Source organism: Parasteatoda tepidariorum, chromosome 2 (assembly GCF_982258835.1).
Source record: "Parasteatoda tepidariorum strain Cologne lab strain chromosome 2, Ptep-v5.0, whole genome shotgun sequence".
NCBI classification, from domain to species: Eukaryota; Metazoa; Arthropoda; class Arachnida; order Araneae; family Theridiidae; genus Parasteatoda; species Parasteatoda tepidariorum.
This window is the reverse complement of record NC_141756.1, coordinates 78,668,517-78,687,467: the sequence shown is the minus strand read 5'-3', so window position 1 is coordinate 78,687,467 and position 18,951 is coordinate 78,668,517. Positions and strand designations below refer to the sequence as shown.

The 18,951-nt window shown below is 31.9% G+C and overlaps 1 protein-coding gene across 15 annotated transcripts in view; it reads left to right on the top strand.

Annotated features, from left to right (window-relative positions):
• Positions 1 to 18,951, top strand: part of LOC107436424 (plasma membrane calcium-transporting ATPase 2) — a 180,370-nt gene that overhangs the window by 91,639 nt on the left and 69,780 nt on the right. For 14 of the 15 annotated variants that reach the window (XM_087157571.1, XM_087157562.1, XM_087157572.1 and 11 more), the window contains one exon: positions 12,223 to 12,275. The gene's annotated coding sequence lies outside the window, so the exon portion shown is untranslated. Of the gene's footprint in view, positions 1 to 12,222; positions 12,276 to 16,393; positions 16,433 to 18,951 lie in introns of those variants that run through there. The other variant, XM_087157568.1, reaches the window with a different exon arrangement.

Below are 18,951 nucleotides of genomic sequence, written 5' to 3'. Positions count from 1 at the left end.
AATATACTTTTAGTGGTATTAATCCAGTACAGATAAATAGAATATTGGTCAATAGGTAAATGGAATATTGGTCGGTGGGTAAATGGAATATTGGTCTATGGGTAAATGGAATATTGGTCTATAGGTAAATGGAATATTTGTATGTAAGTAAATGGAATATTAGTCTATAGGTAAATGGAATATTAGTCTATAGGTAAATGGAATATTAGTCTATAGGTAAATGGAATATTGGTCTATATTAACTGAAATAATACCCAGTGGCATTTGGAAACAAATTGTGGTGGCTGACAACATGAATGGGCGAAGCCTCTTAAATGTTTCAGTTCGAATGTTTGTTTGCCTCGTAAGTAAGGAAATCTCTGAAGCAAGGAAAATGGTTCAATCTGTTGAATTACGTAACTAGCTCAGCTTTACGTACGTTTGAGAAGTGAAAACCTCTTCACGCTTCAGAACCAATTTTTGTTTACAGTCAGAGCAAAGATGATGCCTTTATAAGGAAAGTATATTCGAGTTTTGGCTTTAAGTTCGGTGTAACAATTAACTTATCCCCATTGCTGGCTTGAAGCCCACCCAGCTTTAGATCGATGGGTACCAGCTTGTAAAAGTAAAAGCGGCTTGTGCGAAGTGTTGACCACACCGCTACAATCATGCCGTTGGTCGCAAAATTGTGGAGCCTTAACCTCTTGGCCCACAATGGGCTGTTGCGGATACTTTAACGGTTAACTTAGCTACGTCAAAAATGAAATTTTTTGACTAGTTGTTTGTTTTGTCGCTGGACATCACGTGGATGCCGGCTACGTAAACGCTCGTAACGAAGGGGTTAAAAATGTACAGGATAATCCAATTACAAAGCCCACCCACTCATTTGAATGTCGCCCCCCCCCCTGTTAGCATTCTAGAATTTGCTTAGTGAATGAAGCAGAAGGGGGCGCGGAGTTTGCATATAGTTATCTAGACAAATGGTGTTTTGTTCCATGTGTATTTTCCCCATTGAATCGAAAAAAATTAAAACAATGTTGATCGGACTAATAGTTATGTAGGAAACGAGGGCATACTTGTCTAACTTCTCATTTTGTTTTTCCAAATCCAAAGGAATCAAAAATGAGTCGATGGAACTATATAGTTAAATGTTTTAATTGATAAAAAAGTATAAATTAAAAGAAATTATTATATACATAAGTTACTATTTATGTATAAAAATTACTTTTAATTAATATCTTTTTATCCATATTGATTTGTGTTCGGTTTTACTCGATTTGGTGTAAAAAAATGCTTTGGTATAATTCACTTGTCAGCATTTTTCTAGATAGTAATATCAGACAGATAAATGGGAATAAATCAAAAGAAGTTCTTTTTTTTACAACTAATTAAAAACCTTTTTCACATCTATATTTTTAAGCTTGTTGCCTTGTTTGGTCACATTCGAATCAGCATAAATAAAATAAATCGTTAAAGAAACTGCACCTTATTTGTAGACGAAAGTGTAAAGTGCATTAATAGAATTTGTAATGTTTTTAGGACAAGTCCTTAAAAAAAATTACAGGAAATAATACAGCTTTTGTCTAATTTAAGAGGATACGTTGAGCTCACCTAGAAAGAAAGGTATAACTTCCCATATTCGTATTGGACGTAAACCAGAATATTTAGTGCGATTTCCATTATTATTTTGACACTTGCCTATAACGTTTTAGATTATTTCAAAAATTTTTATGAGAAATGGTGTACGTAATTCTCACGTTCCAAGGAATTTAAAAGATTAAATATTTCCGTTGATAAGTGCAGTTGCATAAATTAGAGACTGAGATAAGCTCCAATTTAAATCTCAAAAGTTATGTCTCTGTTCTCATACATTTCTTTAAATAACATCTTAAGTCGGCGTATCGTTTAATTCACAGATATGGTAATGCCTTACGTCAAGTACTGACTTTGAGACAGACATCAAATAACTTTCAGCACATGACTCTGGTATTGGCATTCAAGGGGATTCTACTTAAGTCAGCTTTTAGATGCTTTTCAAATCTTCCACGGCGAAGTCTTATGTTTAAAGTAGTTTTTAGATTGTTTGTTTCGACTCTAAAAATTCTTAACTGTATTTAAGAATTCACTATCAAACTGCATGAGAGCCCTCTTGACAAATTTCACAAATTTATCTCAATTTCGTGATGATGTTTGTTCATTTTTTTTAATTTTACCTATAGAGATGTCTAAGCTACGTCGTTTCACTTATTTGTCCACTGGAATCCATCAATAATTAGTCTCTGAGGAATCAATATGAATGCGTTTCTATTGGGATGAGAGTACGAATCTACCAATATGAGTAGTGCAAATAACTAGTTGCCAATCGCATCTACAAAATTATGACGATTGATTTATACCACTCAATGATATAGTTCAAGAACTGGCTTGGATATCTTAGATATATCCAATATTAGGAGATTTTTATTAGATAATTAGGAGATTTTTAAAAATATTGAATTGCATATTAAAAAATTCGGGCTACAGTAACTTTAATGTGCACCTATGTATTAAACAATTAATGTGCAACAGATATCTATTTGTTAAGATATAAAACTTTAAAAAAGTTGGTATTAAAACTTACATAGTAGCACACAAAATGTTCAATGAGAAAATTGAGGTTTGTCTGCTGCAACTACTAGAGAATAGATATTTACATTTTAAATTTAAAATTTACAAATGTATGTGTAAATATTTTCGTGTTGTGGTTTCGAAAAGTTAAATCGGAGAATTTCTTCGAGAAGATTTCTGATACACACATGCTAAATTATATTCACAAAATTCAAAAAAATTAAATAAAAAAGAGCAACATACACTATTATTTTTCCATTTGAATAAATATTTTCATGGATGCAAAACTTGAGAAATAAATTTTTTTTGCATCGCTGGTATGTTAAATTTCACAGAAACAAAGAAATTGGGTTTTTATTAACGAGAAAAGTATTTTTTACGATACAGATTCAGATCCCATACAGATTTTTTACGAAAATTGTCTGCAAAGAAATGATAACTAATGTATTTTAGTTCGCGGACCACAAAAAAAAAAGCTCCGCTGGCCGGACGCGGCCCCCGGGCCGCCAGTTGGAAATCACTGCTCTAATACTCATTTTAGCACTTAGTTTAAACTCGAATTAAATTTGTTCATTTATTTAATTATGTTCCTCTATGCAAGCTATAAGATAATCTTCTCATCTTGATATCTTCCGGTACTAATCTTTAAATCCACCATAAGATTACACTGTATGAATTTATATCTATTCTTGTCTTATTGCATATTGCTAAAACATATATGGGAAGAGGGAAATGAAGGCAAATATTTTAGATCGACGATTTCTTTTTTTATTATTTAGACTCTATTACATTTGTCACTTAATTTCATTGAACATATAGTTAAGGTTATGTTTTGATCTTCATAAAATAGTTAAATTTGGCTGACATTCGAATAATGTTTTGTTGCTCTTTAATATAAATTTGTTTTGTAAAGCAATGATCGAAAAACTCATGAAATTCTGACTCTCTTTTTATTCAGTCAATGCTTCAGCTAAACAGGTTTTTTTTATTTTTTTTTTATAGCCAGCTTTGAACAGCAGATTTGTTATTTGTTTTACGGTTATCGGTGTTCAAGTCCGTAGCCTTGTAATTTTGAACCCAACCCAGCTCAGTTGAACTCCTAGATCAAGCTTTGAGACTAACTTGCTTTGTTGGAGGAGTTTTTCATGAAGTTAACCAACATTTGTGTTAAATGGAAAGAAAAACCACGAAATCTCCCACGGTTAAACCGACGGCAAACTATTCTAATCCATCATTCGTGTACCCCACTTAGGATATTTTACGTCAGCACTGTGGTCGGTACGAGCCGGGAATAGAATTTAAATCGACCAGCCATCGCTTGGGTTCTCATTTGAACAGTTGATTTTTTTTATTACACAATAACATTTCAATTAATTTAATTTTAAACATCTTTTGCGAAGCATTGAGAAACATTTTCATAAATTTTGCATATTTAGCGTCGTTTTTGTTATATTTCCAACTGTAAAAAACTACTAATTTTTATGAACGACAATAAAAGTTTGTTAGTTGCCATATAAAGAATCTAATTTTACATATTTCATAAAGAAAAATACGAATATAAGAAGTTTACCCGTACTTCAAGCTTAAAGCAAAAATTGCAACTCCGTTTTTTTATGATCAAAACCCCTTTCCAATTACTTACCATTTTGATATTGTTCTGGCTTCTGTCTTTTTTCATCGCGGCGCTCTTTCGTTATTCCGCTGTTTATTTTACTTTTTCACTACTTTCTTTTCATCTTTCTTTACTTCCAAAAATGGGTTTGCGCGTCACAGGCCCATTCGTAAACTTGTCATTTTTTTCTTTCCTGAGCGCAGAGAGGAAAAAAACTGAAAAAACGGAATGAGTTATCTTACCTGCTTTTTCTCTACTTTCTCAGATAAAAATAGCCTATCCGCTAATGAGTGAGGCATACACACTTCGTTTTTCTTTTTATTCCTTTGTTTCCAATTGTTTTTACTTGGTCGCACCTGTTCAACCGACACAGTCATTATTTTTACTTTTTTTTATATATATATATATATTTTCTCTGAAGCTTTCAGCAATTTTCTTATCCAAAAGTTTATTCTAAAAAGATTTTTATTCTCTTTAACACTTTAGCGATAGTTTCTCTTGGGAATGGTTGCCATTTTCTTTTTTAATGAAAGGTTGTAATTTTTTTTCTTCTTTTTTCCAAAATTGTTGAGCATCCAGTGAATATTTTTGAGTTGTCTCCTATTATGATGGTTTTTGGCGATGACGTCTAGTGTTGGTGCTTTTGTTCTTTTCTTCCTTCAAGGTCAGCTTCTTTATTTGAAATACACCTACGTACGCTAATGTTTTGTTATCTTTTAGAATAAAAAAAAAAACTGTTGGCAAAGGGATATCATGATTAATACAGTAAGTGCTTTTGTTAATATAAGTGCTTTTTTTTTACCCCTCCTTTTTTCTTCAACAAAAATGCATCTTTACTTTTTACTTTGCACACTTGACGATTCGTGATCTTTTAAGTACAATAGATTAAGTTTGAAGATGTCAAAAAGTTGAGAATTTACTAAACGTTAGTTAACAATTGCATTTTATTTCACTACCCGTTTTAAACAGCGACCAATGAATATTTGATTCTGTAAATTCGTACGTTTGAATTCAGAAGACACAAGAGCTCCTACATAAATGAAATTTCTTGTTTGTTAATTTATTTATTAAATCTCGTCCTTATTTGCTTTGCATTTAGAGCATAACACATCAAAGAATTTTATATTCAAATTATAACTTATATTGAAATAAATATTGTGTTATAGAGTATAATTGCTAAGGGGAACCCAAAGTGTATGTGTTTAATGTTGATCCTTGCATGCATGTATTAATATATAAGCATTAAGTGCTATGAGTGCATTTAAGCTCCAAATTAATAAAGTAATTAGCGAAAGTTTGGAGAGAGACGTGCCAGTTCATGCACTGTCCCCGTCGTCTGACTGAGGTCAAAATTACACGGCATTTCTATCATGACTGTCAAAGAATAGAGCTCCGTAATTCCATCGATGCTAGCCATAGTTGAGGGATCTCTGATGTGCGACAATTAGCCAAAGTGATAGGAAGAAGCCAACGAAGCGGCTAGCATGACTACAAAGATAATGCGCGCTCAGACGCTCGTCTTCCAATGAGATGACCAGGGCTCGAATCCCAACGATGACTGGTCGATTCGAATTATACTTCCAGCTCTCATCAACCAAAGTGCTGATGTAAAATACTCACAGTGGTAAACGTATCATAAGTTAGAATACCCTTACCTTAGAGCTAACCGTTAGAGGTTTTGAGGTTTTCCTCTCCATGTAACGCAAATGCTGCTTAGTTCCATCAAAGAGTTCTCTCCGAAGGCTAGTTTGTTCAATGCTTGGTTAATGAGTTCTCTGGTCTTCTGGATTGGGTTCAAAATTACAAGGCTACGGAGTTGAACATTGATTCAGAATTGCTCACTCAGAATTGTTTGGCAATTCAATGGCGGCTATAAATAAAATGTGCGCTCAGAGCATTGTCAGGATTTTTTTTAAAAAACTTTCATCGTCTTTGTAATTGCACATCCGTATTCAGTATTACAATTAGAAATAACTGGTATAAAATGATGAAGCATTAATTTTTCCCGTTTGTCAAAATGCTCTGTGGGCAAGTTCACTGAATCGGCAGATCACTGTCAAATTGTGTTGGAAGCGAGCTTTTCGCTACTTTGCTCTCTCTCTCTCTCTCAATGGTTGTGGGTTCGAATCCTGCTCTTGACATAGATGTTTCTCTTTGTGTGTTGTTCTCTTTTGTGTGAATGTGGCCCAACCTATAAAACTAGTATCTGTGGCAGTGGGTTCACAGGTGCCAACTGAGTAACGTTAAATGAACAATGCTTCCGGCATCTTCCTCGGAGAAGAACGTAAGCTCAGTGCCTGGCGTAGAAAAAAAAAGTTTAGGCCTGTCCTGGCTATGACATTGTATTTTTTATTTGGTAAAGTGCAGAAAAGCGCTTTAATTCAACTGTCAATATTTTTATGTGAACCTAAAAAGGGATACAAACAAAATGTAAGTTTAATTACTTCATTCCATATACGCTATCCGAATTGTTCGTTAACCGATCATCGATTCACCATAGACTTCTATGTGAAATCGATTAATTCGTTCTGGAGACCCTAAAAATTAAATTTAAAAAAAATTCATAATTTCTTATTAAGTTTTTAAAAAAATAATACATCCATATAGTCTTGCATATTAATCAGTCTTTTTCATTGTTTGCTTATGGGGCGTTGAGGAACATGTCCAATGCCGATTGCTTTTCTCTCTCTTTCAGGATTTTCCGGAAGTAATTAATAGCATTGTCGTTGTAAAAATCCCCAACCCTACTGACATCAGCTTAGTTTGGGTGCCATTCTAAGACCATTGCTCTGACATCCTCCCACTTTTCAAAAGATCTTTAACGGCAGATGTCGGCATTGGTATCCTCTTTCGCCTTCCTTTTGTTCAGAAGGAGACACATTTCGCTGTGTTTCTTGGTGTTCTTCATTCAAAATTTCTTGGAGTTCTTCTGTCGTCAGTTAATCTACATGTCCCATTATGAGCTCTTCTATGTCATCCTCGTTCACCTCCAATTCCAGATCTCTAGCAGTTGTCAAAATTTCATCCATAATTTCAGGGGTGTCTCCCTGATCACCTCCGTCACCTTGAACGAAGGATGGACACAGCTTCCGCCAAGCAGAAATCAACTGTCGCTGTGTGACTTCTGACCACGCCTTTTGAATGATACGAATAGCTTCAAGAATGTCACATTTTTCTTTCCTAAACTTTTTTGAAGTCATTGTTGAGGAGAATTGGCTTGCTTCAAAACACCGACGAAACAGCGCTCGAGTGTACAATTTCTTGAAAGCCGCAATAACTTCCTGATCCATCGGCTGAATCAGCGAAGTCGTATTCGGAGGTAAAAACTGAACTGTCAGCCAGGGAAAGTCTGTCAACAAATTATCTTCAAGATCCTTTGGATGTCCTGGTGCATTGTCCAATAGCAGCAGTGCTTTCAACGGCAAGTCATTGGTATCAAGGTAGTCCTTGATACTCGGGGCACAAACTTCAAATAGCCATTCTTTGAAAAGATACTGCGTGACCCATGCCCTCTTCGATCTCCACATTACTGGCAGTTTGTTCTTAATTATGGAATTTTTTTTGAATGCTCTGGGATTATCATAGTGGTAAACGAAAAGTGTTTTAAGCTTTATAATAATTATTGAATGACCTTTAAATTTAAATTCATTGTTAATTCAAGTTTCATTTAGTAATTATCAATACTAAGCATGCTTTAAATATTTCTCCTTTCAGTGATGTTATTTTGTATGCAAAATGATAACAAACGTTTAATAGTACTTTTTTTTCAGGCCGAGAAGTGTTCGTTAGAATTCGTTTTGTTCATTATCCGAATATGTGTTCGTTGTCCGCACACAAAAAATCTTTCTTGAAAGTGTTCGTTATCCGAATATGTGTTCGTTAACCGAACACAAAAATCTTTCGTGAAAGTGTTCGTTAACCGATTTGTTCGTTAACTGATCTGTTCGTTAACCGATCACCCACTGTATTATGGGTAAGGCAGGCTCACCCCGTTCCCAACACGGGAACGGGATTAGGATAAAGTTTTAATATAATTTTTTTTTTACCTTTTAAACTAAATAAAAATTCCGTTTCGTAAAGTTATTAAGTATAAAAAGAATGTAAAAATTATTAAATATAAACAATTTAGAAATGTTAAATTTTATAGTTCGAAATAGGTATTCACAAATAACAGATCTTATATCTACGTATGTTCTAAGCTTTTTCTTTTGTCTTTATCTGAGCCATTAAATCTCATGTTTTGGGCGTCTAAAATAGTTTGAAGAAGCATTTAATTAAAAAAAAAATAATCCTAAATCATATGATATTTATAATTTCTATTACGTCATGGGAGTTGACCAGTCTTTTCATATTACAGTAGGGAACCGATTATCCGGAACGGTCGGGACCATCGCTATTCCGGATAACTGATTTTTCCGGTTTTCTGAATCGCTACAAAAAGCCGTTTTTTTATTGTTAAACCCAACTAAAAAAAAAAAAAATTGGAAATAATCATAAAAATAAGAAAAAACGATGAAGTAATACACTAATGATTATTTCCAAAATGATAGTAAGGTAAACCTCTTTAAAAAAGAAAGAAAAATCGTAAAATCTTACGAGGAAAAAAAAATTGTTTTTAAAAATGGCAAGAAAATTTATCGAATTTTGTTCCGGTTTTTTGGTTTTCCGGTTTTCTGATTTCCGGATAACGGGTTCTGTACTTATTAATGAATTTTTAGTTATACAGTTGCAGTAATAAAAGATGTTGTGAAACATACGATCCCGATACAATCTCTCGAACAAGAATCAAATGTTTAAAAGTTCATTATTTATTTTTTTAATCTTTTAGCGATGCTTTTCCTTCAAGCTGTAAAGTATTTTCTATTTTTATCTTACTTAAATTGTTTGAAAAAGAAATTTCATTTGCTCCCCTTCACTTCTTCAAACATGCCTCACTTTTGAAACGCTTTTATAGTCGGAGGTTTTGCTACCTTCATTTTAATCTTCTAGGGTTTTACGAAGGCCTCAATGGGATTTTCTGAGGAATTCTCCTCGCCTAACACTCGGAAGAATGTATTAATCTCATTATCTTGGGACGATGTTGGCGACATTTCGGGCCCTGTTTTAAAGTTTTTTTTATTTTTTATATTGAATAAGAAACAAGGGATTAAACTGTTAAGCATAATTTGTGACGGAAATGTTTTCTCTAACACCTCCCCGTTTTATGATCTGGAAAGATTCAAAACTCGTGCAATACTGAAAAAAATAAAAAAAGACCTCTTTTATGTGCTTTGCTAACTTTTCTTTTAGTGTTATAATTTTATTCGAACTGTTGGCAGCTGTCGGAATGGATTTTAATTCTGATCAATTTATAGTCTCTTCAGGCATTTTTAAACTTTTTTTTCTTCTTTTTTTTTATAATTGTTTCTTTTTTTTTTCATTAACAAAATCTCTTTGTGTTTAAAAAAAAATATCGTAATTTATTTTTTATTGATAAAGTTGAAATTTAATTGTTTTTTCCTCTTTAGTTTATATATATATTGGTGATTCTCACGAAACATGACAATTCACTGTCCCTTGCTCCAAGATCTAATACTATAGTACTAAAAGAACATTTTTTTTAAAAAAATTTTATAAATAGCATTGCTGTTACAGGGATGAGATTCTTCCGCGGATTCGCGGATTTCCGCTTTTTCTCAGATTTTTCCATTTTTCCCGCTAATTTCCGCCGAAATTTTTTTTTGTACAAGTTAAAATATTTTATGAGGAATTAAATTTTCCGTGGAGCGAAATTATTGAAGTCCTCATTCCTCCCTCTGAAGTTTCTCTAAAAATCATTTCCTTGGGATAAAACTGGTTGAGCTTTATACAGGGATGAGATTTTTTTCGCTTTTTTCTCTCGAATTTCAGCCTTTTTATCAAAAACTCAGATTCTCTAAAAGTTTCGTTTTTTTTATTTATTTATTTATAAATATCCCGTTTTTAAAAAAAAAATTCAGTCGTTGAAGTCAAATTATTATATTTATTTACGATTTTCAAAGAAAAACAGAAAATTCAAACTACGTCCTAGCTGCTAATCCTTCCGCATGTTTACTTATATTAGCTATTTTCTCCGATTTCACGCATAGAAAATAAGATTTTCCGTATTTTTTATCCGTCGACCGGATAGCTCGTATTTTCGTAATTTAGACGTCGCTGCTTCTTGTATTCTGGAGAGAAAGGAAAAAAAATAGAGTTGGATTTGTGGTGAAAATATTTATTTGCTCATTCAATTATTCTTGTAAATTTTTATTTATTGTGTAAACAAAAAACAATTCAAACAATCCTTTTAGAAATCCCAAGTCCCGACTCTGCAAATATCTCGATTTTTATTCACGCGATTTTAATATCAATCATCGATTTTCGTATTTACCTGATTTAAAAGTTGCGCATTGCATTACGCTTTTTAAATATCGTACATTATGACTCGTATTTACGAGATTTAAAAATCTAATATCGTGTTTTGTATTTTTGCATTTTTAAAATCGCGATTTTATTATCAAACATCGATTTTCGTATTTACCTGATTTAAAAGTTGAACGTTGCGATTCTTATTCAGGCCATTTAAATATTGAACATTGCGATTCTTATTTACGAGATTTAAAAAACCAATTTCGCGATTTGTATTTACGAGCTTTTAAAACCCTATGTAGCTACCCCAGCTTAAAATCCAATGTCGTGATTCGTTTTTGCGGTTGTAATATCGCGCGATTTTAAAATTATGCATCTTGATCTAAAAATTACTCATCATGATTTGTATTTTCGCATTTTTTAAATTCGATGTAGAATTTTATATGCACGTGATTTAAAAGCCTCATATCGGGATTTATAATCATATAGATTACAAGTTTAAACAAAAATTAGACAAAAAAAGTGCGATTTATATATATTGAATTTCCTCTTCTTGGATTTCCTCTTTTTTACTTTCTGACTACTCTCATCCCTGCTGTTAGCATTTTAAAATGACTTTGCACTAGCATTGACTGTTTTGTATATTTAAAAAATTTAATTGAATATCAAAATGTCATTTTCCTGGCATGTCCCAAACAATATTTCCAATAATAACTAGCTTCAAAACTTCCCATACATTTTTCAAGATTAAATTTTTTTTATCTTATCCTATGTAAGCATTTCTAGAATATACGCAGAGGGTATTGTTTACTTAAAGTAAGAGCAGAGGGTATTGTTTACGATTGTTTACTTGGTCCGAATTGTCATGCTTCGTAAGAATCACCCATATATATATATTTGCAGAAAATATAAATCCAAAATAAATTATCTGGCATGAAATCGATAAGAATATAATAACAGGAATAATCCGAAGAGCAGTAACAGGAAATAGTAAATAATCCAAACAGCACCTAAAACTTCGCAAAAGAAATAGCACAAAAATAGAAATAGATTTTAAGGCACTGACAGAAACGCACGGTAGCATGATCAGGGGCTCCCACACTGACGACACCATGTCGTCAGTGTGGGAGCAGTTTCTGTGGTTCACAGTAAAATACCACAAACAACTGCCCTAAGAAAGAAAAGATAACTCTTCTATTCAGAAATTCGTTTTTAATTACCATTCTTTGTCCAGTAGCGTAAACAATAAAACGTGCCCTAAATAGATCGGGTTGGCTTTTTGAGTTATGACCTTGTGCCTCCTGTAATTTGATACCTAAGCCCACAGCAATTCGGACCCAAAATAATTCAATGCTTATGTCAAATGCTTATGTCAATTATGTCAAATTACTCAGAGAGAAAAACCTGCCACGGTTAGCCCGACGCCAAAGGGATTCTAAACCCATGATCCGTATACTACTGAGGATATTTTACGAAAGCATTGTGGTAGGTGCGAGCCTGGAGCAGAAGTCGTATCAACCAGCCAACGCTGGTATTCGATTCTGGGTCACTTCATTGGGAGAGAAGCACTCTATCCCTTGAGCCACTTATTTTTATTTTATTTTTTTTTTAATTACGAATAAAATTTATTTATAATATAATTTCTTTCTTTACAGGCATCTCTGCTGAATGTGAGGATACGCCGTAATGGTTGTTATGCTTTTCTTGTGTGAGTAACATTTTATTCTTTCAAATATAAATGTATCAGTGATGAATACATTTATATTACCATTCATATTATAGTATGTATTTGTGATGTTATATATATATATCAGTGATGAGAAACATGCATCAAAAGTTTTATTGTTTTTACTAAAATTTAGTAATTTTACTTTATTGCACCATCTATTATTTAGTTGGAAAATTAAATGACCAGTAACCAAAAACGACAATTAAGATCCCAGAAGGACTAACAATAATTTGGAAGTCTTCATATTCATACCCTTGAAGTAAACGCAAATAGATCTTTAGCTTTTTTAATATTCATTTTATTTAAAGCTTTAATGTATTTATTGCTTAACATAAATCCAATTAAATAAATTATGATGGTTAAACAGTAAAAAGTGTTGCACAAATAAAAAATTTTTGATCCAACTTTTTTGAGTTGAGCTCACAATCACCCCTGATAGAGGGTATTGAACGGCATACTCCGAACAGTTTGGAGCTGGTCCCAAAAGCTCCGTGGCGAGGAATTTAGCCATTCTTATCAGTGGTAGTGAATTAAAACAGAATTCTTTTAAACAAATAGAATTAAAAAAAAATTATAAGAACTAAGGGATTCGTCTTTCGAAGTGTTTCGTAACTGCCGGTCCGCAAATATTATTACCTTGAATTTTTTAAAATTCATTTTAGAATGCAATAAGACTTTTTCCCTCTATTTATTATCAGAAAGATAATTCAATGGGTTTTCTCTCTTCAAGACTGATCGTATATAACTGAAGGAAACACCGAATTTTAATCCAATTTTTTTCCTTTAGTATTGAAGTTTTGTTACAAGGGTGATTCTCACGAAATATGACAATTCACTGTCCCTTGCCCTAAGATCTAACACTATAATACTAAAGAAACTTTAAAAAAAATAATTTATAAATAGCATTGCTGTTAGCATTTTAAAATGACTCTGCACTAGCAGTGACTGTTTTGTATAGTTAAAAAATTTAATTGAACTTCAAAATGTCATTTTCCTGGTATGTCCCGAGCAATGTTTCCAATAATAACTAGCTTCAAAACTTAAATTTTTCAATATCTAATTTTTTTTTATCTCAACCGGTGTAATAAGCATTTCTGGAATATACGCAGAGGGTATTATTTACAAAAGCTTCGCTTAAAATAATTTTTTCTGTCAATAATTTGTTTGTCCCAAGAAAATCTGTCATATTCCTGGCTGCTTTTATTTAGTGGTTTATAACCGAAATAGATAGAGCCAGCAATCAATATCTTATGTTAATAGATTGATTAGATGCCCTCCTATATGAACATGTCTTGTTGCATGAATAAAGAACCAATTTTCTGGTTCAAAATTTATTTCAAAAATTTTTTCAATGTGGGTAGGTTTTTGTGTTGTCATTTTCCTGGTTTTTTGAAATCATTAATAAGTAAACTACATAGATTTACGAACTAAGGTAGACAACGTTAAAGAGCACAAAAATATTAATTTTACATAGATTTATCTATGTAAAATTAATATTTCTATTAATTTTACATAGATTTACATAGATTTATCTGAGTTATTTTAAGAAATCCTGTTATTTTCTGCAGAATATAAACGTCTTAGGCCAAAATATTAAATTAAAGTTATATGTTATAAAATGACAAATTTGTGATTATCCTGGCTGTCATTTTCCTGGCTTATGAATGCCAGAACATTGAAGTATCACCAGATTTTTTTTTAACTGCTAGTACTGTAAGGAGGGAAAGCAAATATTTACCTAATACCAAGTTTATGTATGATTGTAATATGCTTGAGTGTAATCGAAGTTATTTATTTATCTAATGATTATTATACACAATTTTATTCTGTGCATATCAGCAAAAAAATTTTTTTTGATTCTTCCTACAGTGGATAAAAAGAATTAATTTAAGCAATTTATGGTCCATCTAACATAAAGGCTTAAGTTGAGTTACTTACTATTAACTTAAAATGACTGTTTTTTAAACTTCTAAGCTAATATGTCATTTTCCTGGCATTCAAGATTTGGTGAATTTCTATTTTTTTTTTTTTTCTCGTGCAAATGTCAATAAACTACACTGCTGCCTGTAAGATATTAATAAGTGTAACTAAGGAAGTATACAAAAAAATTTTTAGATTATTTTGAGGACTTTAAATTTGAAGTAATTTTTTGATCCGAATTGTCATGTTTAGAAAGAATCACCCATAAATGCATACAAGAGAACAACTTTGAAATTAAGTTGACTAAGTTTTTTCTTCCCTTGGAAATTTGAGGCCCCTTAAATTTGCCTAGTCTACTTTTGTAGTAGTTAGGCCCTGAAAATAACCTTTTTTTTATCGCTCTAAAACTAAAACTTCGTAAATTTCTACTAAAATGGTTCTTTTTTTTTATGTGCATTGTTTTCATTCCTTTCTAATTTGCACATTTCTGTAGTGCAAATTCGTGCAAGCACTCTTCTTGCACCAGTTCTTTAAGTGAACACAGTCGGAATTGGAGAATGTGGTGAAGTTGCAAGGGAAAACCTTTCTACCTGATTCTATTATTTATTTCACACGGAGCGAAATGGAAAATGGGGTTACTAAAAATAGTCCTGTCGGGATGTGGAAACGTTTCTTTCCCTCCCCATCTCTGACTCTCTTGGAAGAAGAGAAAATGTTCTTGGAACCATCATAGCTGAGGTGTTGTCGATAAATGTAGATTCCACCATCCTCGAACGAAATTGACATTTTTCTGAGAATTTTGTTAGATTTTACCTGGCACCCTGGACTAGGAGTGTATCTTTTGAATATTTCCTTTATCGAATTTCCAATCATTTCTAAGATCGATGATTTTCTTTCTTTTTATGTATGTTTTTTTCTTCTTCTTCCTAATGGGAATGTGACGGATGGAATGATAAAAGTGCTATTTGATCGTCACATTTCTAACCGATTCAGTTATATTTAAAAACGGACATTTTTTTCTCTTCGTGTGTCTGTCTTGCTGTAAAAAAAAAAATATGCATATATATAAATTGCGTATTTATTCCGTTGGCTAAACATTTTCTGTTATCGTTTCTGTTGCTGCTGATTGATCTCAATCTGGGGTTGGAGGAACCTCAAACGATTTAAAATTCGATAAAAAGAATTTAGACATATGTGTTTTATTGGACATTTGTGTTTTATTGGTATAAGCTGACTCCTAATGGTGGTGTTGAATTGTAACTCATAAAAAAAAATTTTCGTCTTAATGTTTCTTTAATTTTTTTTTCCTTCACGGTTGGAGAGGTTTGATGAAGAAGGTGTTAAGTGACATATTGTTCGTTCTATTTTTAGAAAGTATATAATGCTCTTTTCATACAGTTGAACATGTTTTTAATCCAAAATTTTTTAACTTGTGTTGTGCAGAATGTCACTTATTGTTTCTAAGCTCTTTATAGTATACTAACTATTGTATAATAATAATAGACTGTTATAATAAATAGATAATTTATAATAAATAGATGATATATAATAAATAGATAATATATAATAAAGACTATACAATGTATATAATGGACAATGTATTAAAAATTAGACAGTATTGTAACCTGACTACTTATTGTCATTCACTGATCTGCTAGGTCTAAAATTGCTTATATGTAGTTTTTATTTTTTTATGACTGTCATCATGAAAGATAATTTAAAAAAATAAAATAAAAGCTAGTAGAGAGTCAATTTCAACATCAAATGTACGAAAATAACGCTTTCTTACCGGATTTAAAGATTTAAGTGTTAACAATGCATACTTCATAAATATATATATTAGTGTCTGTATATATAAACGTTTCAAAAATCCTTGAATGAGTTATTCCCCCCATTGAAAACAGATTCTTAAAAGGAAAATCTTTTTCATCATCTTATTATTAAGTATAACTTCTTGCAAATTTTTAGGGATTTGTAATGTTTAATATTTAAAACCATGATATATCTGTGATGATGCTATCACAATACACCCAAATTTGAAACAGTCTTGCTCTCTTCTAAATCTGAAAACATTAATTTTCAACGGTGCCTTGCACCTAGTTTATCTTAACTACAACCGAGAGTTATCTTAACTTAACCAAGCCGGTTCCCTGGATGGACGCTATCATTCTTTGATTCTAAGTGTGTTTACACTCGGTGTTGGTGAGCGAGAAAAGGTTGGTGTAAGATCCTCTTTCCTTCTCTGCGTGCTCGTTTTCTGATTTTCATGATTGTCCATAGATTGTTAAGGTTGCGCATTTTATGCGAATCTAATAATTAGGATATAGTAAAATTTTATATATTGATTTTTGAGATATAACCACCCGCGCATGCAGGGAAGGAGACACGTGTTCTCGAATATGAATTACACGAAAATCCAGTGCTCCTTTTCCAAAGAAGATATGTTTTGTTGAATTGTGATCTTTTCCCTTGGACCATTGTTCCTGTGGCACCACTTCTACGACACGTGCCCATGGCAGCAACACATTTCAATATCCGTGTTCCCCTCGTCTGAAAAGTTCTCTCCCCTGATTCATTCGCGTAGAAGAAATAATCTTAATTTCTACTAAAAGTGTACGTAATAGTTAGGTTTTTATGTGAAAAAATTATAAATTTACTATCAAATAAACTTACTCTTTGCGCGACACTGCTTAAATTTAGTTTTGTAAACGGTGCTTTTATTTTTAGTATTCAATAACTGAAGGTGTTTGCATGTATCTGTACTATACAATGATCGGAAAGAACTATATTCTTTGTTTTAACGATTTTACAGTTTATTTAAAACCACACACATATGCGTTTTACTTAAAAGCGATAATGATTTGCAAAGCAAAACATAAAAGATTGTCTATCACCAAACAAGGGGCAAAGCCATTAGTTTTTTTTTTTTTTTGAAAGTTGTAATTTTGACCCAATATGCGTAATTTTGTCTCCTTCCCGAAAATAACCTTAATTTTCCAGCTTAGATTTATCGAAGATTATTGCCACCTTGATTTTATTGAAGAATGAGATAGAGAGATTTCCCCGTGTATTAAATGCAGAAATTGTATTTTTAAAAATTTAAATTTAAGCAAGTGAAGTATTGAGTCATATGTATTTTTTTTACGCTGAATGGAATTAAAGCAAATATAAGTCATTAAACAAATAATTCAAAAATTATGAATATTTTGTGTATAAAATTATCATTTTTGACGTATAGTTACTTAAGCTAAAAATTCCTATAAATTTTATTAATAATTTTTTGTTACATACTATATACAATACTAAATGTTATTCTACTGAATTCAATATTTAACTTGTTTCGGTGTTATTAAATTTAACATAAAAGTACATAGGAAAGAATATCTCACTTGTCTAGATATTAATATTTAAATGACATTCTTTTTTTTATGACGATTCAATTTACATTTGTGTTCAAAAATATAATGTTGGAGCAAATTTATTTTTCCTATGGATTTTTTCTTTCTACCTTCAACTTTTTGTGCCGTTCGTAACAGCTAATATTTATTTCAAGATATGCTAGAAAAATACCAATTACTTTTGATTTTGTGAAGAGTTTAAAGCTTATGTTAGCTTAGTCCAGGGGTGGCGAACCAATGGCATGCGTGCCATTTATGGCACGCGACACAATATTCTGGGCACGCCACCGATCACAAAATTCACTATGAAGAATATTAACAATTAAATTAAAATTCACAGAAACAAACAAAATAAAATAAACAATTGACAAAAAGAATTAACAATTTAATGCCAAAAAAATAAACAATAACTGTAAAAAAACAAGCTAACAATAAATAACTAGTAAAAAAAATTAACAGTCCTGCTTAAACTAACATCTTACAACCCAATATAAGTCATTTGTTTTCTAATCTGCAACAACAGAAGTCACACTAATGTTACTTTAGGTCGAATTACGCGTATAACTGAGACATTTCAAAATGTTCTTTTTTTCATAGTAAATAAAGAGTTTTGAGTTGAAATTATTTAGTATTAATTTTCCAATAATCAAGAAGTCAAAATTACTTGACGGCACGTCTATTACCTCATTAAATTTTTTTTGAAAAAATGGCAAGTTGGTGCATAAAGGTTCGCCACCCCTGGCTTAGTCGAAAATAATACATAAAAGGTTTAATTCTACGGGAACATTTTCATCGCATTCGCTGATGGACTCCCGTAAAATTTGCTCCTATCAGATTCGAAAAAGTAATTGCGCATGAATCTTGTTTTTTTTTTTGTTTTTTTTTGCACTAAACTAACGTTAAAAGTCGTAGTGAGTTAAGTCGTAAAAAAAGGAAATCCTAGCATTTATTGCACTACTCACTATGATACTTTATTTCAGACCTACAAACTACGAAAAAAAAAACTATAAGACTACGGAAATATCGTTACTTGTAGCGCAGTAATTCCGACCGAGGATACTATGTAAATAACTATTTACATAATGCTAAATGGTAAGTTCATGTACAAGGAGAACAAAAATGAACCTGTCGACTTAATCCATCTTTACGGCTTGCTTGAATTCAAAGAATAATTTTTTCAGTTGAAAATTTTTAGCAGACTTGTTAACTATTCTCGCATTTTACAAAAAAAAAAAGTTCATATTTCTATGACATTCATGTAGCTTGCGGTAGCCTTTTATGTATTCGATTTACACTCTAAAGAAAGTTGCTTATTTTCTTAGGTCATCATTTTTCCC